A 25,359-nucleotide genomic window follows, 5' to 3' on the forward strand; every position below is an offset into this window, starting at 1 on the left:
ATACAAATAACCTGTTAAGTATATTAGACCAGTGCCCATCTGTAAAAAGATTAGTACATTTGGACGTTGAGAGGTGACTCAAATTTTTTTACAGAAATGGCTTGAAAATAAATCAAATAATAATATTTGAGTTATCCTCCCTCTCAAAAAGGTCCGGAACATTGTTTAAATAATCAAAATGTCAAGAAATTAAGGAAAAATTCGATTTTTTCTTGGTTTTTTGATTGTAACTTTAAAAGTATTCATTTCCGAGAAAAGTTGTACTGACATAAAAGTTGCGTAATTAAATTTCCTACAATATAAAATTGGTTAAAAATTTAAAAAATAGTCACCCTTGTTGCAAAATAGCAATAATTGTGAAAAAAACATGCAAAAACAAGTATTCGCATTTTACGTTTTTCAACCATTTTATGCTACACTTAGGACCTTCGTATTTCACTCTGAAAAACTTTATTATACAGTAAAACAATGCTGTAAATTTCATTAAGATCGGTTCAATAGATTTTGCAAAATAAATTTTGCAATCCAGCTTTCATAAAAAAAATTCATTTTTTCGAAATGTTACAGGACTGAAAATAAAGCAGATAGCAAGTTGAAAATTTTTTTGCATATAGAAGTATACTGTACCTTTCATTTGCAATTTTGCAAAATTAAAATCGATTAACACCACGGCGTCAGAAAATTTTTTAAATAAACATTAATTATTGGTGCTACGCGCAGGACAGCGGATAGTTTTCTCTGATTGGGCATTCCAATGACCTTTAATAATGATTGATACATTTTAATTTTTATTACATTTCGATATAAATAAATAAATTTGTTTATTGCAAAATAAAAACACATACTCTATCCTTTGAAATAACACTTTTATTAGCAAAAACTTTCTTTGTTCATATATTTTAACTTAAATAATAAAAGTTTATTATTTTTAAACATATGCAATTGTTTAAACAATATTTCACAAACAATAATAAAATTAGTTTGATTTTTGTGGAATTAAAATATTAAAATACAACAAAATATATAGTAAGAAAATAATATATTAGATAAAGATAGGAAGAAATTTTGGTGGAAATCAACTTGTGTGAATCGAACACCGCTGTCCTGCGCGTAGCACCAAAAATTATTGTTTATTTCAAAAATTTTCTGACGCCGTGGTAATAAATATATTTTAATTTTGAAAATTGCAAATGAAAGGTACAGTACACTTCTATAAGCAAAAAAAAATTCAACTTGCTATCTGCTTTATTTTCAGTCCTGTAACATTTTGAAAAAATGAATTTTTTTTGCGAAAGCTGGATTGCAAAATTTATTTTACAAAATCTATTGAACCGATCTTAATGAAATCTACAGTATTGTTTTACTGTATCATAAGGTTTTTCTGGGTGAAATATGAAGCTCCTAAGTGTAGCATAAATGGTTGAAAAACGTAAAATTCGAATACTTGTTTTTGTATGGTTTTTTCGCAATTATTGCTATTTTGCAACTAGGGTGACTATTTTTCAAATTTTTGACCAATTCTATATTGTAGGAAATTTAATTACGCAACTTTTATGTCAGTACAACTTTTCTCGGAAATGAATACTTTTAAAGTTATAATCAAAAAACGAAGAAAAAAATCGAATTTTTCCTTCAATTTTTGACATTTTGATTATTTAAACAATGTTCCGGACCTTTTTGAGAGGGAGGATAACTCAAATACTGCTATTTGATTTATTTTCAAGCAATTTCTGCAAAAACATTTGAGTCACCTCTCAACGTCCATCTCAAAACAGATGCGCCCTGGACTATATTTACTTCGTTTAAATTACCTATATAATAGAAGAATATCTTCTTACGTGCGTACTGTAGCGTGATTAGTGTAATTACTTCTAATTACAATAAAACTAGCGGTTCGTAATTTATATACGACTTTATTTATATAAGTTACAGACGAATTTATCTTATACACTAAACTTATTCACAAAATATGCCCGTATTTATACCCAGTTGTTATTCTGGAACAATCGACTCCCATCTCGAGCTATCGGCTTGTTCCGCCTACGTGACGTACCTTCCAGAATTCTCCGGCGAGGCCTAGCACATCCGATTACGTCATTCTCGAGGTGTTTACTGTTATACGGGGATCGGCCAAGATTTCTCTTCCGCTACACTGCTCCCCTCTTAAGATCTGAGCGTCTCGATCAGCAACTCTAAATGAAGGCCCAGGATGGCGGAATCTACACGACTCTCCAGCTCTGCATACACCCTTCAAGAAGAAATAACAGTCTACTGTCTGTGAAGGGTACGACATCTTCGGGTTCATACAACACACAGTGATTTGTACACCAGTTCCTCTGAAGACCACTTCAAGCATGCTTCTCACAATCTTCCAATCCAGATTTTCTACTGCATGGCCTATTTTTGGTAAAGCCAAATTTTTGATGTCATAATTACACACGATTTTCTTCAAATTAGTTAGAGCACGCCATATGTTCTCGTAGCTTGGCGTGTCCGTATAAGACTTTCTGGTCACCATATACAGCAAAGATCGAGGACCATCTTCCAATCGCAGTACTCTTCCAATTTTAGGCTGCTGATTTCTTAACTCGTCCAGGCGGCCGAACTTTCTATTGAATACGGACGATATTCCTTTAGTCATCTCGAGGTCTTGGGCAACACAGTGGGCCAGAGAGACGTTTTCTGGAACACCAAACAGATCTTGCTGAACTTCTGTGGTCACGCCGAATCTAGCACTCTTTCTCGCTGCGTAATTTGACATAAATTGATTAAAACTTGGCTGTGTGACATCTTTCATCTCCTGTTGGAGGACTCGTGCTTCTTCTGTTTCATTTGAGCCAGCATATGGTGCAAGACGATTTATGTGAATAACTTTTGGTTTACCGTTTGGCAACTTCTTAATTCTATATATTACGTCATTTATTTTCTTCTTAACTTCATATGGACCTTCCCATTGTCTTTGCAGTTTAGGACATAAGCCTCGACGACGTTGCGGATTATAAAGCCAGACAAGATCACCTACTTCGAAGCTTTCATTCTTGCATCGAGAATCATATTGATCTTTCATTCTGTCACTGGCTATCTGGATGTGTTGTCGGGCAAGTTCATGAATGTTGTTCATTCGTAATTTCAGGCGGTCAACGTAGTCTTCGCCTGCAACATGTTCCTCGGAAGGTCCGCAGCCAAACTCTAGGTCGCAGGGCAACCGAACTTCACGACCCAACATCAGGCAGGTTGGTGTTTGACCTGTAGTTTCATTCACGGCCGAGCGGTAGGCCATCAGGAATAAATGAATGTGTTGGTCCCAATCTCGCTGATGTTCAGATAAAACTTTGGACAAGTGTTTACCCATCGTTCGGTTCATCCTCTCGACTATTCCATCTGATTGAGGATGCAGGGGTGTTGTTCTGGTCTTATTGGCACCAATCAATTTACAAACGTTTTGGAAAAGAGCTGACTCAAAGTTTCGCCCTTGGTCGGAGCGGATCTCCAAGGGAACACCAAATCGGCTGAAGAATTCTTTAACAAGTACCTCTGCAACGGTAGCAGCTTCTTGATTCGGTAATGCATAGGCCTCGGTCCATTTCGTAAAATAGTCCATGGCTACCAGAATGTATTTATTTCCAGCATCGGTTTCTGGAAATGGACCTGCAATGTCGATTGCTACTCTTTCCATAGGACTTCCAACATTGTACTGTCTCATGGGTGCTCTCTTTTTACCAACTGGACCATTACCGGATGCACACAGTTCACATTTCTGGCACCATCTTCTTACATCATCTTTACAGTTCACCCAATAGAACCGTTCTCGAACCTTTTGCAGAGTCTTCGTAATACCAAAGTGTCCACCTGATGTACCGTCATGCAACTGACGCAATACTTCTGACACTTTACTTTTAGGTACAATCAACTGAAGCTTAGATTCTGTACCATCATCGTTCTCAAAGGTTCTGTACAAAAGATCATCTTTTAGTATCAGGCAATTCCATTGGCTCCAGTAGGCCTTGACTTCCGGACTACATGCACTAATGTTTTGCCAACTAGGTCTCTCACCTCGACGCATCCAATCCAATACTCTTTTTATACATGGATCATCTTCTTGGGCGTGTTGTAACTGTTGGGGCTGCCATTGTTCATTAACTACGGTAGTTCGTCTCACAGGGCAACGCTGTTCCTCTACTCTAAGCCGGTGATTACAACTTTCACCGCATGGCCGTATCGAGGAAGCATCTATATTTGAACGAACTCTTCCAGCCCTCTTCACGCGTCTCTTCGGCATCGTGTCACGAATCACCCTCCGTACCATTTCCACCAAACGTTCATCTTTTCTCTTATCGCCTTTTTCCATGGCTATTACTCCATTGTTTCGTGAAGCTTGGCTAGCTGCTTCGTGTTCCAAGGCAATAGCAAGTGCTTCATCTAAAACTTTCGGTCTTGCTAGTCGTAAAGCTTTCTGTATTTCACTATCTTTCAGCCCATTGACGAAGGTGTCTACCGCAATTTCTTCTAAAACGCTGTCTGGCACCTCTGGATAAGCCAACCGCACCACACGAGCCACATCTGCTTCAAATTCTTGCAGATTCTCACTTGCTCGTTGACTTCTACTTCGCAGTTGTGCTTTGTATACTTGTTGTAGATGGGCATCTCCATAGCGTTTTTCTAGACGAGTGAACAAGGTCTGGTAACAATTTTCTTGACCCTTAGGAATTGATCTTAATATATCTGCAGCATCACCTCGCAAAGCAGCAGTCAAGGAAACAGCCTTTTCCTGTTCGGTCCAATGATTGGCGGTCGCAATAGCTTCGAATTGTCTAAGGTATATGGACCAAGAGGACTTTCCATCAAATGGTGGTAATTTGATTCTCATATTATGCGACATTTCGTCTCTCGGTAGTTCATCTTTCACTACAGGATCTAAAGCTACTGCATTAACTGACGGTTGCACTTTTGTATCGGTTATCATGCTCTCTAGTTGTTTGATCTTCTCTTCTAGCATTTCTTTATTGTCGTCTACACTTTTCTGTATCTTATCGAATGTTCTGGAAACTTCTTCAAATTTCTCGTCGGTCTGTCTACAAACGTCTTTTATTACTTGAGAAACACTTTCAAATTTCTCATCGCTTTTTCTAGAAGTTTCATCGATCTTTTGAGAAACACTTTCAAATTTCTCGTTGTTCTGTCTAGAAGTTTCATCGATCTTTTGAGAAACACTTTCAAATTTCTCGTTGTTCTGTCTAGAAGTTTCATCGATCTTTTGAGAAACACTTTCAAATTTCTCGTTGCTTATCTTAGAAGTATCATCAATCGTTTCAGAAACAGTTTTTAATTTCGATAAGATTGCTTGTTCTGCTGACTGGAAGTGGAACGTCTCTGGATCATCTCCGTTCTTCGTTAGGACTTCCTCGAGTCGTGCTTGTAGGACTATCTTGAGCCCACTGCTGTCCAGATCCCGTTCCTCTAGCTGTTCACGGAGCTGTTTTACTGTAAGTTCTCGTAGCAACATCTTTGGTCGGCACACACATACTTTCCAAAATGTCTTTTAAAAGTCTTTCCGAATACCGAACAATCAAACGCACTTTAACTATTCCCGACGAATAAAGTCCAAAAGTCTTTTAAAGTCTCTCTGTAATTCACTTATTTATATCGCACTAAGTTTACCGAACACCGACACCAACTGTAGCGTGATTAGTGTAATTACTTCTAATTACAATAAAACTAGCGGTTCGTAATTTATATACGACTTTATTTATATAAGTTACAGACGAATTTATCTTATACACTAAACTTATTCACAAAATATGCCCGTATTTATACCCAGTTGTTATTCTGGAACAATCGACTCCCATCTCGAGCTATCGGCTTGTTCCGCCTACGTGACGTACCTTCCAGAATTCTCCGGCGAGGCCTAGCACATCCGATTACGTCATTCTCGAGGTGTTTACTGTTATACGGGGATCGGCCAAGATTTCTCTTCCGCTACAGTACAAAGTACACACACATTCTTTTTTCGTCAATAGTTACTACTGGCTACAAATTCTAGTATCAGTATTTTGAACCATCTAGTAGGCTGAACAGACTTCATAACTAGAGGCTTGTAAAACTGGTATGGGAGGAGATTCCTACAGGCAAAAGACCACTCGGACGTCCCAGAATGCGATGGAGAGATAACATCCAAGCAGATCTCCAAAAAATGAACATTCCATTTGAACCTAGGTTGATGGAAGACCGAACAAATTGGAAGAAAGTTGTACAGTCAGCCAGGACCCACCCAGGGTTGTAGCGCTACGTGATGATGATGAGTAGGCTGTCATAGATGCAATGGAAATACACAAATTCACCATCACCGAAGAAGTTTAAAGTTCAATCTTCTGCAGGCAAGGCCATGTTAACATTTTTGTTCAAGCATGAAGGACCCTTGCTCATATAGTTTACAGAAACTAGAGTGAAATTAAGATAGAAAACTATACTTTTGAAAGAGTTCATCAATTTAAATATTTGGGAGTAGTAAAATTGTGAATAAAAAAATAAGAGAAGTGAAAAAGTACCGGAGCAAATACTAGCAGGCAACAAAACATACTGGAGATATTAAAGGCAAATGGAGGATGGAGGACAAGAACTTATCTAGAAATATGGAAACTGAAAATATACAGAGTTGCAATCAGACCAGTAGGTAGTTACATACGCAGCCGAGACAATGTGCCTCACAGATAAAGGTAAAGAGAAATTAAGAATATTACCAGAATATCACCAGATCGAAGCCAAAAAGACCAAGAGAAAGACCTAGAGAGAGATGGAAACATCAAAAGTGAGAAGCTGGAGGAAACTATGGATGTCGAGTCACATATGGCAGTGTCCGTGTTTAAAAGATATTTCTGCTTTATACATACGGCGAGCCATATGGCTTGGTTTTCGTTGTTTTAAGGTGAAGAGATGGTTGGGCTTACTAGCCCACTTCAGATTGAAACCCTTGATAAGAATATATTGCCGTTTTAAGAAATGTGTAGATATTGTAATATGTTTTTAAAGTCAGTCGAGTTTGTAACATTCTTCGGATAACATCCAAATAAAAACTTTGTTTTAAGCTACACTTGCGTATTTTTAATAGGGGTAATTTTCTGTAATCGAAAGTTATTTTCTATAATTTAATTTCGAACCTATAGGGATCTTTGCGTGAAGTAACTCGTGGACATCCCAACGTAACATTTGGCGACCGTGACAGGACTTATATACGGGTGTGCTTAAAAGTTAGTTGTTTCCGCTTATTTTAGTGTAAACTTTTTTCCGGCGAATAAATTCGTTTGTCGTGAGGCTCGGCCGAAGTTATTACCTTTTTAAGCGAGAAAATATGGCATTGGAATTAGAAACAAAACGCCGAACAGTGCTTCGTAATGCTTTTACGACAGCTGCTAATGTTTTGGACAATTTGTTATCTGAAACGGTGGACACTCGACCCTGGCAACAAATTAGTGTACAGTGGGAACTTTTACAAGTTAAGTACAATGAGCTTTGTGTCGTGGAAAGTGCGGTATTTGAAGCTATGGTCGAAAAGGCTTCCGAAGCAGAATTAATCAGTGAGATGGAGGCAAAGGATAGATACAGCACACGCTACTATGAACTGAAGTACAAATGTGAAGACAGACCCAGTTTAGTAAGTTCAGAGTCATCAATAAAAGGTAAGCGCAGTTTTAAATTACCTCCAATCGAATTCAAGAAATATTCTGGGGACTTGATAGATTGGCTTCCATTTTGGTCGCAGATCAAAGTAGTGCATGATGATCCATCGATTGATTTAAACGACAAAATAGCTTATTTGAGACAAGCCACTGTAGACGGTAGTAAGGCCAGACGTTTAGTGGAGAGTTTTCCTGCAGTAGCCGATAATTACTCAAAAATTATAAAGAGTTTGAAGTCTAGATTTGGCAGAGAGGATCTCCAGATTGAAGTATGTATTAGGGAGCTCTTAAAGTTAATTTTGAGTCGAGTTTGTAACATTCTTCGGATAACATCCAAATAAAACTTTGTTTTAAGCTACACTTGCATATTTTTAATAGGGGTAATTTTCTGTAATCGAAAGTTATTTTCTATAATTTAATTTCGAACCTATAGGGATCTTTGCGTGAAGTAGCTCGTGGACATCCCAACGTAACAATGCACATGCACACATCGAAATGAGTGGAAGAAAATTGTAACTAAAACCAAGTCATACAACAAACTTTGACAACACCCAAGAAGAATGCGGAGTGATTCATAAGTGAATCAGAGAGCTCTTAAGCACGACAAACATTTCACCCAGAATGAAAAGCTTTGCTGATGATGATGTATCTTGTATATATCTAACATACTGTTATTTACTAACTGTCATGGAAATTAACCAAAATTTCAGTTGAAAGTACGAGAAATACGTAAATAGTTCTTAAAATACAAAATTGTGTTTTTTTGCCAGTATTTGCTCATTACTATAATACCACGTCTACATGTGTTTGTGTTGATTGAAAAGAATAATTTTTATGACATGTACCTATATAACTGCGATCAGTGGCGACGCGTGACTTTTTTTAAAGTGTTACCAAAACCAGATGTAAAAAAATCTTATTTAAAAAAAATATTTTGAACCTCCCAAATATAAGTTTTTGTTTTCAATCCTGTGGGATAAAATTAAACAAATCACTATTCCCAAATTATATGTATGTAATTATATACAGAGTGGCCCAAAAGTCTGGAAACGGCCAATTATCTCGTAAATTGCTAGACATAATTGTAAAAAATTTGAGGTCCACCTATTTTGGGATACGGAGATTCCATATTTGATATTTGCAATGTTGCCAGATTTGCCGTTTTTCTTATATTATTAGTAACTTTGGTTTTTCAAATTCATCACCCTGTATGTTCAGTCATTATTGGAATCTCCTATTCAATACGAGTTCAAACATATGTAACAGTTATGATTTTATGTAGTCTGGAAGGTCTTAAATACATAAAACAGAAGTCTGGCAACGCCTATTGTCTCAATAAATTTTTTAGTACTAACTATTTTCAACTACATTAAAACGTAACAATTGATAGATTACAACATTTTTTAACATAATGGTTACTTTATCAAGTGTTCAAAATGTGCTCCACTTGTGAGTTGACAGTACCCTAATCGATGGTAAAATGCGTCTACCACATTTCTCCACGATTGTCTAGAAATTATTCGAGATTCATCGATAATTCGTTGCCTTAGCTCGGCAAGACTTGCTGGTTTAGTTTTGTAAACTGAATTTTTCAAGTATCCCCAATAAAAATAATCTTTAGGATTGAAATCAGGTGAACGTGGAGGCCATTCAATTCTACCTCGTCTCCCAATCTATCGTCCGGGAAATATCTCATCTAAATAACGCCGAACATTTACACCAAAATGAGCTGGAGCTCCATTTTGCTGAAACCATATCTGATTAAAATTGGCCCCAAACAAGTTTCTTAGTGTAGGTACAATTTCATTTCTAAGTAACATTTCATAACTATCTGACGTTAAATTTCCTTCGATAAAGAATGGCCCAATTAAATGAGTACCTACTATACCTGACCATACATTTAATTTTTGTAGTCTTTGAGTATGGTTTTCACGCATCCAGTGTGGATTTACGTCGTTCCAGTACCTTAGATTGTGTCGATTTACACTTCCACGCAGTGTAAAGGTTGCTTCATCGGAAAAACATATTCTGTTAACGAAATTTTCATCATTTTCAATTTTATCCATCATTACCTCAGTAAACTGTAATCTACGATCGAAGTCATCTTCACTTAATTATTGCAATAAGTTAATTTTGTATGGTTTAAATTTATTCTTACGTAATATGTACACGTAAGACTGAAGAACGACCTACATCATGTACTTGTGCAACTCTGCGACCTACATCATGCAAACTTTGCATTATGTCTAAAGTTTTGTTGTTATTCATAACTCTTTTCGGTATACCTGATCGGTATCTATCTTTTACTTCTCCAGATTCCTCAAATCGCTTTACAGTTTTTTGTACCGTCGCGTCGCCTTATGAATAGGAGAACGGTTTGGGAAAGTATCATTGAACAAGTTGGCTACTTCACAATATAGTTATTTTCCTAACAAGTGCAGAAAGTCATTCTTTTCCGCACGCGACTGCAGTTTGCCGAACGACGCGAAACGGGAGTTGGGCAAGCAGTCGAGTGCGGAAAAGAGACTTTCTGCAAGAGTTAGGAACAATATTTTTTCTAAGAGTCTTTAAAAAATTACCAAATCTTAATCAAATGATTTAATTAATATGAAAATACATACACAAATTAATTCTTTGACAAAGTTGTCAAAACCAAACTTTCAACATAATTAGTTAGCATGACGACGATCTTGGTTTCCATGACGATGATTCAAAACGACTGTTATTGTCTACCGATTTGACTTTCGAATATTATGTCAAAATAATTTTATTTCATCGAATTGTCGCGTTAATTTCATTAAAACAGGAACACAATAAGATATATTTGAAATAAATTAGTAAATAATATCTAATTATTAGTTTATTGCATGTATTATAATTACTTTAAGGACATATTAACATATCTAAATTAACACGCGTGCGGAAAAGTAAAGCCGCGTGCGGAAAAGTAACACGCGTGTGGAAAAGTGAAACTTTCTAAACTAAAATGCGTGCGCGAAAGTAGACATTTTTGCACGCTCGTAGGAAAAGATCTTTTTCTGTCACCATACCCTCTTTTCATTAGAATAGTAATTCGTTCTTTTTCGTTAAGAGCCAGTTTAGAGAAGCAGTTTATCTTGCAGGACTTTTCAAAACCTAACTACTGTCAGTTTTAGTCAATAATGTAAATGGTGAACAAATGTCAAAATCACAGCATTCTACATTTAAATATTTAAATTTATTAAAATCTATATATTTTGCACTGTTTTATGTATTTAAGACCTTCCAGACTACATAAAATCATAAGTGTTACATATGGTTGAATTCGTATTGAATAGGAGGTTCCAATAATGACTGAATATACAGGGTGATGAATTTGAAAAACCAAAATTACTAATAATATAAGGAAAACGGCAAATCTGGCAACATTGCAAATATCAAATATGGAATCTCCGTATCCGAAAATATGTGTACCTCAAATTTTGTACAATTATGACTAGCAATTTACGAGATAATTGGCCGTTTCCAGACTTTTGGGCCACTCTGTATATGTAACAGGTATAACAATAAATAATAAACAAACTAAACAATATATTCTACCATAAAATTAACAAAAAAAATGAACAAGTAGGAAAAAGAACAGATTTTGAAAACTATTGTTTATATTTTAATTATTCCATTTTCAATATCATTTTTTTCTTTAAATAAAAAAAATATACAAGTAGAATGACTTTTCAAGTAGTTGGTCAATTACGCAACACGTAGCAACACTCTTCCATGTTTAAATGCACGCACACTGTAATCTGTAATAGGTACTAAACCAACGTTACCAATCTTCAAAATGGTTACAATACTGATATGGACAGCGTGCCCGCGCGCCATCTCTAGACCCGTCGCTCCTTCAAAATTTTCAGAGCTAGTCCCGAGCGATAGCGAGGTTTCTCCTGCGTACCGTTACCAGTGCCAGTATTGGTAACAGCATAATATGATAACGTGCCATGGATTCACATATCTCGCCAATATTTTCGTGCGTCTAGTTGGCTATTTACTGAATTAGGTACTATTAACAAGTATTTCTGTTAATAAAAAAATTAAAGGCTCTCGTGGGAGTGCCGACAGAAGTGAAAACTTCTTATGGTATATAAATTACCAATGCTTTTTTCCCATCCAAAAGGAAGTGCTATACCTATATCATACATATACGCGATGCGTATGCCCTATGCTATTTATGTATACATACACATAATTTATATACGTACAAAATTTGTTTCAGCGAAGTGATGACGGTCGCAAATTCAATAATTTTTCTCCATCCAAGAAGTGCCCAACGTCCCTAAAGAAATTTTCAATTCAAAAATGTATTTCGTCGAAGCGATGATGGTCGCTAATTTAATATTTTTCCCCGTCCAAAAAGTGCACAACGTCCCTCAAGAAGTTTTCACTTCAAATATTTATTTCGTCGAAGCGATGATGGTCGCGATGACGGTCGCTAATTTAATACTTTTTCCCATCCAAAAAGTGCACAACGTCCCTAAAGAAGTTTTCACTTCAAAAATTTATTTCGTCGAAGCGATGATGATCGCGATGACGATCGCTAATTTAATACTTTTTCCCATCCAAAAAGTGCACAACGCCCCTCAAGAAGTTTTCACTTCAAATATTTATTTCGTCGAAGCGATCACAGTCGCGATCACGGTCGCTAATTTAATATTTTTCCCATCCAAAAAGTGCACAACGTCTCTAAAGAAGTTTTTACTTCAAAAATTTATTTCGTCGAAGCGATGACGGTCGCGATGACGGTCCCTAATTCAATACTTTTCCCCCATCCAAAAAGTGGACAACGCCCCTAAAGAAATTTTCACTTCAAAAATTTATTTCGTCGAAGCGATGACGGTCGCTGATTTAATAATTTTTCCCCGTCCAAAAAGCACAGAACGCCCCTCAAGAAGTTTTCACTTCAAAATTTTATTTTATCGAAGCGATGACGGTCGCTAATTTAATACTTTTTTCCATCGAAAAGGGGCACAACGTCCCTAAAGAAGTTTCACTTAAAAATATTTATTTCGTCAAAACGATGACGGTCGCTAATTTAATACTTTTTCCCAGCCAAAAAGTGCACAACGTCCCTAAGGAAGTTTTCACTTCAAAAATTTATTTCGTCGAAGCGATGACGGTCGCTAATTTAATAATTTTTCCCATCCAAAAAGTGCACAACGTCCCTAAAGAAGTTTTAACTTCAATACATATACGTACAAAATTTATTTCGCCGAAGAGATGACGGTCGCGATGCCGGTCGCGAAATAAATCCTTTTTCCCCATCCCAAAAAGAGGTTTTACATTTATTTTAAATTTAAATACTTCTATACAATTTATGTATAAATACACATAATATAGATACGTACAAAATTTATTTCGCCGAAGAGATGACGGTCGCGAAATAAATATTTTTTCTCCATCCTAAAATAGGTTTTATATTTATTTTAAATTTAAATTCTTTTATACAATTTATATATACATACAAATAATATATACCATAAGCGATGACGGTCGCGATGACGGTCCCGATGACGGTCGCGATGACGGTCGCGATGACGATGACGGTCGCGAATTCAATGCTCTTTCCCCTATCCAAAAATCGCACAACGTCCTTAAAGAAGTTTTCACTTCAAAAATATAAATGGAATTATTTCGTAGTTGTCATAAAATATTTATTTGCAAGATTTGTAACTGTTACCAATGGTAACAGTGGTTACATGGACGCTTCGCCACTGACTGCGATACATTTTTTAAATAACGGTGATACGTGCTCGCTAACGCATCCCATAAAAATAGGTTGACGATGTCTAATTGGAGTGTTGATTTTTAACGACGCTATATTTTCCAGCCAGCTAGAATCATGTTCGGTTCATTGATGATGAATCGATGACGCACAGGCGACATGTCCATCCTGATGAAGTCTTCCGTCTATAAAAATGTTCGCTCGGATCAGCGATATCACATTAAAAAGGGTAACGGTTGCTTGATTAAAGGTGAAATATTACGTTATTTATAATTAATTATGGATACACGTGGAGGGTAGATATCGAACACACGTGTCTATTGATGGTTCGTAGCTAGCAATTTGCACAATTAGGTACAGTAATTTGGTTACTGCATTTCAATAATTTATTGGAGAGGGTGATTCATTATAAGAACCGATTACAAAACTACTAACTGTTGGAAAATATTTTTCTTCTTCTTGACTGGCTTTACAACGCGGTGTGAGTATTCGCCGCATCCACTATGTTCTTTATCTTCTACGATGTTGCTCTTCTATTTCCCATTGTTGTACCTCAATCCTAGATACATCGGCTTCAATATTATCCTTCCATCTTTTTCTAGGACGGCCTACTGATCTTCTACCGTCTGGTATCCCAAAAAAAATACTGTCTTTAACACCCTGTCTTCCTCTGATCTTATCACATGAGCTGCCAATTTTATCCGGTTAGCTTTTATAATATGTCAGACAATGTTTTCAGTACCATATAGAGCCACTAATTCAGTATTGCCGCGTATTCTCCACTTTTCTGTCAATTCATCTCTTTGCGGGCTAAATATCATTTTGAGAACCTTCCATTCAAATACCAGCGGCTTATTTATTTCCCGCTGATGTAGTAGGGCTTCGAAAGTCTTTCTTCCTCTCGAAATTCGCTTCTCAATTTTTTGGAGCAATACTCTTTACTCTCGTTGTTTGTGGTAGTCTTCAGTCGTTTGTCTTCATATGTGGTCTGCCCCATTTCCATATACAGTGAGCACGTAAAGGTTGGACTAAATTCATTTTCTCGAGACTGAACGATTTTGGAAAAAAATCCTGAAACAGGTCAATTTTTATTTTTAAATTACGACTTTTTGGCATATATCTCATACTAGGGACGTCAGACATCTGGGCGTGATGACGTCATCGACGATTTTTTTAAATAGGAATAGGGGTCGTGTGACAGCTCATTTGAAAGGTAATTTAATTCTATATTCAGTAATATAAACATTTACATAAATATTTATACAAGGTGTCAAAAATAATTTTTGTTTTTAATTAAATTTATTAACGTAAAAAGAAAAATGCATGTAATTGTTTATTCAAAAATACATTTTACTGCTCTCAGAAAACAGAAAAAAATGTTTATTTGAAAAATAATCATTGCTTTTGGCTTAAATTAAATGTTCAAACTCAGTGGCGTGCTGGCCATATAAATGAATCGGTGCAAGCACCGAGAGGCCGCGGCCTCTTGAGGCCGGTCAAATAGGTTTTCAGAAATTTTTCAAAATGTCAAAATTTTTAGATGTAAAAAAAATATTTTTTTAATTTCTAATCGGATGTTAATTTTGCTAATAATATTAATAAAACATTTAAAAAAATCAATTTTTTTTAATTGTGAAATACTGTTTAAGTAAATGAGTAAGACTCTATAGTCTATATACATAAATAGATTGCTACAGATAATATTATTTATTTTCATACATACAAGTATATTTATGGTTTTCCAATTTCCTTCAAACATGCATGTACTCTGCAGAATTAAAAAATGGAAAAACGGCTTGCTCATTTTTGACCGAAATATTGAAAGTATCTAAAAACGATTTGATCAAGACACATCAAATCTTTTTATGATGATATAAGCACAAATGGTATACTTTTGATGGAATTTAAATATTCATTTACTGAAAAATTAAGAAAGTTTTATTCTACCATATCTGCGACTGCAATTAGAGAAGAACTCATGGATTTTGCTGATAAATGGATTGTATTAAAAATAGGATTTTGCAAAATACTAAGATTATAGAAGATGAAGTTATTGATGAATGTATTAAGCCTACAGAAAATATGAAGGATGATATTATTATTCCAAGTGATAATGAACATGAAGTAACAAATGGCAATGTTGATATCGTGAAAACCTCACCTCCGTGTGGTACTAAAAAGTGTAAAGATTGTATAGCTTGCTGTTACGCTGTTTTGCATAAGTACAACTTATATCAGTGTGCTCATCCAAATTTAAATAGTATATTATAAAGCATTTATTAACTCTTCCAGTGACACAAATATCTTGCGAAAACAGCTTTTCAACATTGAAATACATAAAAAATCGGTTAAGAAGTACTTTAACACAAGATCACTTTTATGCTAATGACTATAGAAAAAGAAGCTTTGTATGAGCTTAAAAATGATGAAAAATAATCGACGAATTTGCTCAAAAATCTATTTTAATGCGGAAATTATTGATCGAGAGTTAAGTAATTATTTTATAAAATAATTGCAAAAGCATATTTAGATTATTGCGTTGTATTAACATTTTAAATATTGTTAAATTAAAGTATTTGCACTGTACTTGTATTTGTACTCTCTTGTATAATTGATTTACTAAAATGCAACTTAATACATAATTGAAAAATTCTCAATTTTATTTTACTTGTACCTTAATTACATCAAATTCATATTATCTTGATTTAGGAAATTATGGTTTCTGCCTTACTGCATACAATATTGTCATACATGTCAATTGTTATTTGTAAGATTTATTATTCTTAAATGAAAAAATATAGCAAATTAAGAAAAAAATCATTGAATTCAAAGTTTTATGTTTGATTCAAAAATAATTTATATTTTTGTTTTTTTTTAATACCGAATAAAACATCCTGATAATAGAAGGTAAAATGAGGATGGTAGGCCGCTTTTCTATAAAATCACCGGGCCGCTTGAAAGGTTACAGCACGCCACTGTCCAAACTGTCAAAAGGAAGGTAGGTGGCGGCTTTAATAGAGGAACTGGTCCGAATATGGGCTATGTATTTAATATGGGCCACCACACTACCTAGGAAACAAGTAGTGCTATCTGTTCGAAAATGCCCAAATATACTAGAGGGCCCCTCTCTTGTCATATATTTACAGATTCCTCCACCAGTGCATATGTTGTTGTTACACAGTGTAGACCGTTTGATTTTGACTCTTGAAAAAATTTTATTGAGTAAGTATATATAAAGTGATATTTGTGTTTATGGACATTATTTCGGAATTGATATATTTTGCTTGTGCGACAGAAAGAGGGAAGAAAAGGGTGTTAATGTAGATTTTGACCAAAAAGTAATTACAAAATCATACGCTAATATTTTTCTTGAACGTACATATTTTGAAATATGGGCCCCTTTTGTGACGTAAATATGGGCTAGGGGCTCATATTCAGACCGCCCGCATTGATCTAGAAGAACTATTGGAAAAAGCCTTTCTGAAATGCCAGATGGCAGAAATAGCTAAGAATGGGTTTAAAGTAACAGGACTAGGACCAATAAATATAACCATTTTTTCTGATGCTGATTTCGGTGCTGAGAAACTTGAATCTGAGAAAACTTGTAACTCGACTGGAATTTATTTGGAAGGATTGACAGGTCACCTTGTAGAAACGATTTCTTTAGAAAATATAACGGTTCGTTCAGAAGATCAAGGACCAAGTTATTCTAAAGACCCAGATCGACCATTAAGGAACACAGCAAACGGAACAACTAAGTATGCCAGAACACTGTTCAAAAATATTCATCAGTCCATTCGTTCATTCAACTGTCCCATCAGTTACGAACCGAGCGTTTTTAAGAGAAATTAAAACTTCTCGGTTCTCAAGTTATAACTTTATCTCCGTATAAATTGGTTCCTTAATTATCAATTGAGAATATAAGACAATCAAAAGAAGGGAAGGAAAAAAGAACAGTATTTTCAGTTGAATTAAAAGAAAATATAAAGATAAAGGAAGGAAAGGGGAAGCTAATAGGGGAAAAATATAAAGAAATCCAAGAGAAAAAACAAAACCAAATTCAGTTCGTGATGAAGAAGATAAAGAGGAATTTTTGCCCGCTGATGAAGACCTTGACATAACGCTGATAGGACAGTAATCTCCTGAAAGCAGTGGAGCCACATGTCTATTATGTATGTAAAAAAGAGTTTTCTGATGATACTAGATAATGGAGAAGAAACTGGTTCAATGTTTAATGTGCAATCTCTGGGCACATGAACAGTGTTCCGGAGCTGAAAGAGACTCTTATCTACGTTTGCGATTTTTGTAGATAATTTTATTTTATTTTTCAGAGATATTTATTATTCCTTAAGCATGAATTGTTGGATAAGTTATGTCGTATTTTTATTGTCAAAAAAAATTTTGATAGTTTTTTAATGGGGCCCATATTTCAGACAGCCTGGCCTTGTTAGAAAAATATGCCCCACTTCATATTATTACCTGTAAAATAAATAAGCTTTATAATAAAAAATACATAGTTAGCAGTTTTATTTCTAAGGTCTTATAGCATGTATACATGACATTTAAACAGTATTATCAAAATATAATAAGCAAGTTTCAATAAAAAAACAAATGAGGGGCCCATATTCGGACCAGTTCCTCTATTGAATTTAGGTAAAAAACAATATTTATTTGTCAAATAAACATTATTTCCTGTTTTCTGATAGCAGTAAAAGGTATTTTGAGTTAAATAAATTACACACATTCTTCTTTTTATGTCAATAAATTTAATTAAAAAATATTATTTTTGGACACCCTGTATAAATAATTATATTAATGTTTATATTACTGAATAGAGAATTTAATTACCTTTCAAATGAGCTATCACACGACCCCTGTTCTTATTTAAAAAAATCATCGATTACGTCATCACACCCAGGTGGGTGACGTCACTAGTATGATACATATGCCAAAAAGTCGCAATTTAAAACTAAAAATTAACCTGTTTCGGGATTTTTTTCCAAAATCGTCCGTTCTCGAGAAAATGAATTTATTCCAACCTTTACGTGCTCACTGTATGTACTTTGTTTTTTGCTCATTAATAATCAGTCCATACTGCTTAGCCTTCGGCTCCGCTTCAACGAGTTTGAAAATCCTCAGCAGTTCGCTTTTAGTTCTTGCCATTCGTCCGTAAAGATCAGACCTCTCCCTCAATATTGGCTCCAACAAGAAATTAAAGAGTACTGTGGACAGCGGATCTCCCTGCTTTAATCCCCTTTTAACTTCAAATTTTCCTTTTAGGCTTCCTTCTACCCCTACTCTATTGTCCGGCGTTATCTAACTGCCCCACGAACTACCTGGGCCCATTAATCCCAAGTACCTGCTGCCCCATCGCCGAGAAGGGCGATACGAATCTGGTCACGTCAGTCAGGTAATGAGGATTTTGATGTACGAAACTGGTCACACTGGCCAAAAAAGAGGGCTACGAATCTGGTCACATCAGTCAGGTAATAAAAATTGTAAGGAAACTGGAAACATTTTTTTTTTAATTTATAGAAATTTATTTATATCGTAGTAGGTACAAGTATAATATTAAAATACAAAAAATATATCTTATTTTATTGTAGCACAATATATGTGAGAAACACTTTTTACAAAATGCATGGTTGTTATTTGATTGTCCTTAAGATCTTGTAAAAGATTCTCCAAAAAGCGCTTTCTTCGTAAAGTATGCGAATTCCTCGATTTTATAGGAGTATTTATACTGTTACATTTGATATAAACCTCATTTTGAAATTTAGTCAAAACTGTCATGAAATCAAAAATTGATGGCGAACAGTAATGAAATGAATTGTTAAAGTGTGAATGGAAAGATTCACAGGCGTTTGTTGTTTGATTTAATTCGGCACTAGCATCCGCCCAAATGTTTGGGGGAAATTTAGATTCTTCGGAAATATAATGATCAGTTAGATAGTCCGCAAACTGTATAACTCGCGTATCATTTGGCATCACTTCCATCATCTCAAATACAAAAAAGTCACTAACAATATTTTTATCTAGGAGAACCATACCAAAACACAAACGCAACCAATTTCCGATATCAGAACTTTTGTCTTTATATTCACAAGATAAGCCTAAACTTTGAATTTTGCGCCACCAAGATTGCGTTAGGTGAAATCTGCACCCATGGATTATGATGTCAGTCCATACATATTTCACGGCATTGTGAATAGCAGTTTCGAAGTCTAATACAATTTTTGTGGGTCGAAGAAGCAAATTATGTTCAGAACACAGATTTTTAACTTCCTGTAAGCACAACTTGTATGTTAACTTGCACTTATCTTTAAGTAAGCAGAATAATAATGGAATGTAGTGTCCATCAAAATAACCATGCACAGTAAAAAGTTGTTGTAAAAAGTACCTGCGCTTGTTGTGACCACTTTCTTACATATTTATTTGTTACCTGCACTTACCGGAGGGTAAAAGTATTAAAATGTGACCAGATTCATTACGCCCGCCGAGAAAGTTGGGGATTAAGTCTTAATGACCGGAAATTCCAAATTTGATTATAGTTGATAAGTATATAAGTAGTTCATAGTTGATAAGTAAGAATATAAATATTTTTAGTTATTTCCAATATTTCCATGTCTCCAAAGATGGAAAAGTTAGATGGCGATGCATCAAAAAAGGGTACACAAAGGAAGGTGATCAAAATTACGTTATTCTTGAAAAGGCATCGGTGGAGCATAATCATGCTCCAGATATCCACGTTGATCGGCAAATTTTTAGTAATTCTACAAAGAGAAAAGCTGTAGAAGACCTTTAAAGATTGTCCACAAGGAATTGAGGAAGGAAAATTTCAGCAATTTACCGCTGACGACGAAAGACATTTCTTGCGTTCGAAGAAATATCTATGCTGCAAGACGAAAATCCACACCATCATTGCCCAAGTCACAGGAAGAAGTTCTACAAGTGTTAGTGAACTTAAATTTAAAAACAAATATAGGTGAAAACTTTTTATCTACGAAAAATAATTCCGCAATTTTTAGTTATTTCACAAATCTTTACTTTTTGTGTAATGTAGATTCTTTGTATGTAGATGGAACTTTTCAATACTGTTCTAAATATTTTTGTCAGATGTTTACTATACATATCTACAAAAATGGTTTTTATGTTCCTCTAGTATTTTGTTTGTTAGCAAATAAATCACAGCAATCGTACAAAAGTACTTTTGATACATTAATAACAATATGTATAGATTTGAATTTAAATTTCAAACCGAAGCGAATAATTTCTGATTTTGAAATATCAATTCAAAATGCAGCCAAGTTAGTGTGGCCCGACATTATTATTTTTTGTTGCAAATTTCATTTAACACAAAATTGATACCGAAAAATTCAAAATTTGGGTTTGTCCTCGGAATATAAAAATCAAACTGTTATTGGAAAAAATTTAAAATTGTTTTTCGGCATTCCTTATTTAGATCCAAATGATGTTGGTGACTTTTTTCTGATGAACTTTTTCATATTATGCCAGAAGATGACAGAGTTTTGCAATTTTGTGATTACCTAGTTGATAATTATTTAACGGAAGATTCAACATTTCCACCTTACACGTGGGCTTCAAATTCATCATCTCTTATATTTACTACAAACGCATGTGAATCATTTCACTCGAAATTTAACGAATGTTTTTATAAATCACATCCTGACATATTTAAATTTACAGACATTTTGTTAAATTTTCAAGCAGAAGTATATGTGAAAATTAGAACTGCACATATATTCGAAAAAAAAACTTGATAAAACGGCAAAAAGAAGAGTTGATTTTATTGAAAATAGTTGAAAATTTAAAATCTAAAATATAGTGTTCACTCTTACTTATTTTAATCACTAATCAGACATTAGAATTAAGCATTGCTATTGTTTAACTGTAATTTTTGTTATTGTATATAATATATAAGTTAATGTAGATTTATAATTTATAAATAAACTTTATTCGATTATATTGTTATAGTTTCATTATTTAATCATTTAAAATTTTCGCTCATGCTTTGGGAATTGGATTCCTTTTTGAATACAATAAATTAAAATACAAACTATATACGTCCACAAAAATATTATCTAAGTACCTAGGTAGCGTGGGGCAGTTCGTAGTCGCTTTTAATCCTACTATAAAACTGAACCCATTAAAATCTAGGTAGCGTGGGGGAGTTCGTAGTCGCCCTTATTAAGGTAATTTTTACTACTCTGATCGTCTTCTTCGGAATTCCAAAAACTCTTAGGACCTGGTACAGACGCCTTCTTATCATGGAATCGTAAGCTTGGTTGAAATCTATAAAGAAGAGGTTTAACTTTAGTTTTTCTGTTGCCGGTACGTGCTGCTCTGAATCATTTTAAACACGAATATTAATTTGATCTATGGTGGATCTGCCCTTTTTGAATCCTTCCTGGTATTCACCAACCTGCTCGTTTAAGTGCCTGGCAGTTAAGTATCTAGTCAAATTATTTAAAAAACGTTGTTGTCTTCTTCTTCTTCTTCCTTCTTGTATGTAGGCTTTAAAGCCTGTTTTTTCTTCAATATTAGCCTCCTAAATTATTTAAGTTATCGCACCATCTTTTTCTTGCTCTGCGAATACTTCTTCGTCCATTTGGTGACTTATCTCGTGCTATTCATACTATCCTATCCCCTGCCATTCTACTAATGTGTTCGTTCCACTCCTGTTTCTGTTTTGTCACCCATCCATTTATGTCTTCTACATTGCATGATCTTCTTATGTTTTCGCTTCTCTCCCAATCCAACAGAGTTTTCCCTGATATTCGTCGGAGTATTTTCATCTCTGTTGTTTCTAGTAGTCGTCTCGTTTTAGATGTGTCAGGTCTTGTCTCCGCCGTGTATGTCAATATAGGTCTAATTGCTGCTTTATAGATTCTTGCTTTTGTGTCTTGTCTTAGGTGTTTGTTCTTCCAGATTGTGTCATTAAGGGATCCCGCCATTTTACTTGCTTTTAAGCTTTGTTGTCGTACTTCCTCTTTAACATATCCGTAACTGGTTATATCTATTCCCAGATATCTAAACCTTGCTTCCTGCTTTATTATTTTCCCACCAATTTCGATTTTACATCGTAGTGGGTATTTAGATGTTGTCATACATTTGGGTTTTTCTGCTGATATTATCATATTGTATTTCTTGGCTGTTGTATTGAAGATGTGTGTTAATCTTTGGAGATCGTCTTCTGTCTCGGCGATTATCGCGGCGTCGTCTGCATAACATAATATTTGGATTTCTTTGTTCCCCATTCTGTAACCATGACCTTTACGTACTGCTTCTATTATTTCGTCCATTATTATATTAATGAGCAGTGGGCTTAATGAGTCACCTTGTCTGACTCCGCTTTGTACTGGTATAAACTGCTTTAGTTTTCCATTTATCTTTGCCTGTATTCGATTATGGAAATAGATGTTTTCGACGGTTTGTATAATATTGATTGGTATGTTTCTTCTATACCGTAAATGTAAGACGTCTTCGACTTGGATGCGATAGAAAGCCTTTGTCAGGTCTATAAAACATAGATATGCTGGTTTATTGTACTCAATGGCCTTTTCTGTTATTTGTCTCAGTACAAATACGGTGTCTACGCAGGATCTTCCGGATCTGAATCCTTGTTGTTCATCTGACAAAGTTGCTAGTTTAAAGTTGTTACGTTGTTGTCAACGTAGTTAAAATAATTTGGGACATAATGTCGTAGGCCATACACCTACGACCTACGGGATCTGTGTTTGTCGTTTTCAAAAATGTAATGAGGTATTTTTTTTAATGACTGGTCGAACCGCTAGAATTGTTTTAAGTTTCGTTGAAAACAAGACGTAGTTCCTATTAAGAAAACAGAAAACAACAAATTTAATTTTAAATTTCAACCTTCCAACAACGCAATTCTATTATTATTATTAGAAGTCAGGGTTACGTAGCATATAACTGATTGCAATGTCAAATGTTCTAGTCCAGAATGGAGATAGGTCAGTCACTGGAACGGTTTTAAGTATAAATACAATGTTATTGAATCTTTTGCGGTTTTTAAAGATAAAACAGTTCAATACAAAAACAACAGTTTAAATAGCAAGGACCTTTAAGGAGATAAACAAAAAACGTTTTTTATGGACATGGAGATGCCTTAAATGCTAGACAGAAAGTCTTACTATGGTAGGGGAGCCCAAGCGGGGATGTTTGCAGTTACTCGAGCGAGTCAGATTATTACATGGGAAGAAACCTTGTACCCTGAAAATGTACCTCTACCATATATTGGCTCTTAATGCAGGGGAGTTCGTTAAGGGGGGGGGGGGGGGCGAAAAAAATCTATCCTTAGAAAAAACACGAAATCGTCAGATTAAGATAAGGTAAGTTAAGTACATGCAAAACAGTGTATATTTCAAAAATCTGACGATTTGAGCGGGGCGTAAGGAAATGAGCGAGTCCAAAAGTTTCACAAGAAAAAAGCGAATATTTCGCTAAATGAATGACAGATCTAAAAACTAAAAAATACGTACTTAAAATTAAATTTAATATTTTAAATACGAATCCCGCGATATCTCGCGAAATGAACATCAGATCAAAAACTGAAAAACACACTTATTATTCAATATTTTTGAAAAATCTATAGAATGGCACTAAACACGACCCCCACGGAGGTGGAGTGGAGGGTTACTTTAAAATCTTAAATGGGAACCCCCTTTTTTTTGCAGATTTGGATTCCTTACGTAATAATAGGTAACTTTTATTCGAAACATTTTTTCGAATTATGGATAGATAACGCTATAATCTAAAAAAACGATTGTTGGAAATAGAAAATTAAATTTAAAATGGACAAGTCCCCACTAAAATGGAAAGCTTTACTTAACTTTTTTTGGTTTTAGGACCTACTCTTCACAACCCAATAGGTCCCCAAAGCGCTCGAGTGACTGCACATTTAGCATACTTTGCTCCCCTACCATAAAACCAGTACAAACTCTACATTATTGTTAAAAAATATGTCTTGTATCTTCATTCCATTATTTATTATAGATATTTAGTTTACACAATATTTGGATTGAATAGAACACTGTTTTTTTCCTTTAGATTGTATTTTTTTTTAATCATAAAGTACATAGGATAGGATTATGTATGGAATAACACAACAGACAAATGACCTCCATGGCTTTGCTGGTACTGCACTCTTTTGTCGAAATTTTCCATGTCCATTGTGTATCAATGTGGCTAAATTTCGTTTATGCAGCTTTGCAGAGCCCCCGCAAGGCTGAGCGGCGACCGCGTGCAGCATATATTTTAGCGCCTTAAATCTACTATATCCACTTCTGAAACAAATCTTTAATTTTTTTTATTTTGACTTGTAATAAAACAACAGAAATTGCAAGAACTCAAATTTTATTTTTCTTGTAACTGATGATGGCAAAAAACAAATAAAACATTAATTAGTTAAGTAATTAGTTAAGAACGTAGGCGCAAAATTCCGGGCCAATTTTTAAATGTATTCATTTTTTCGAATCCTGAGAAAACTAATATGTACTTTTTAAAGCATTTTGAAGCATTAGACGTATTTAAAGTATTAAAGTATTTTATCTACTCTATGTCATATTATGTGTAAGTTTTTAGTTTGTGAAAACTGTCATTATAGATAGCAGTGCGTGAAGTGTTTAAAGTGTGCGTGAAGTAACAATGTATTTTAAATGGGACTTACTTTTTCGCACTGTTTTTGACACACTTTCATATAATCAAATATCCTTAACTTTCGCGTTGTCATGGTGATGACATAATGAGCAATAAATTACGACAAAATTTTTGACAGTTTTGTGGTTTGAAAGAAGTTAGAATTTTTAAATGTCAAAGTTCTAAAAATTGTAGAATAGAAATGAATTCCAGTGACGAATAGTTACAGTTTTTTTATTTGTTTATGGT

This window comes from Diabrotica virgifera, chromosome 7, assembly GCF_917563875.1.
Source record: "Diabrotica virgifera virgifera chromosome 7, PGI_DIABVI_V3a".
Taxonomy (NCBI): domain Eukaryota; kingdom Metazoa; phylum Arthropoda; class Insecta; order Coleoptera; family Chrysomelidae; genus Diabrotica; species Diabrotica virgifera.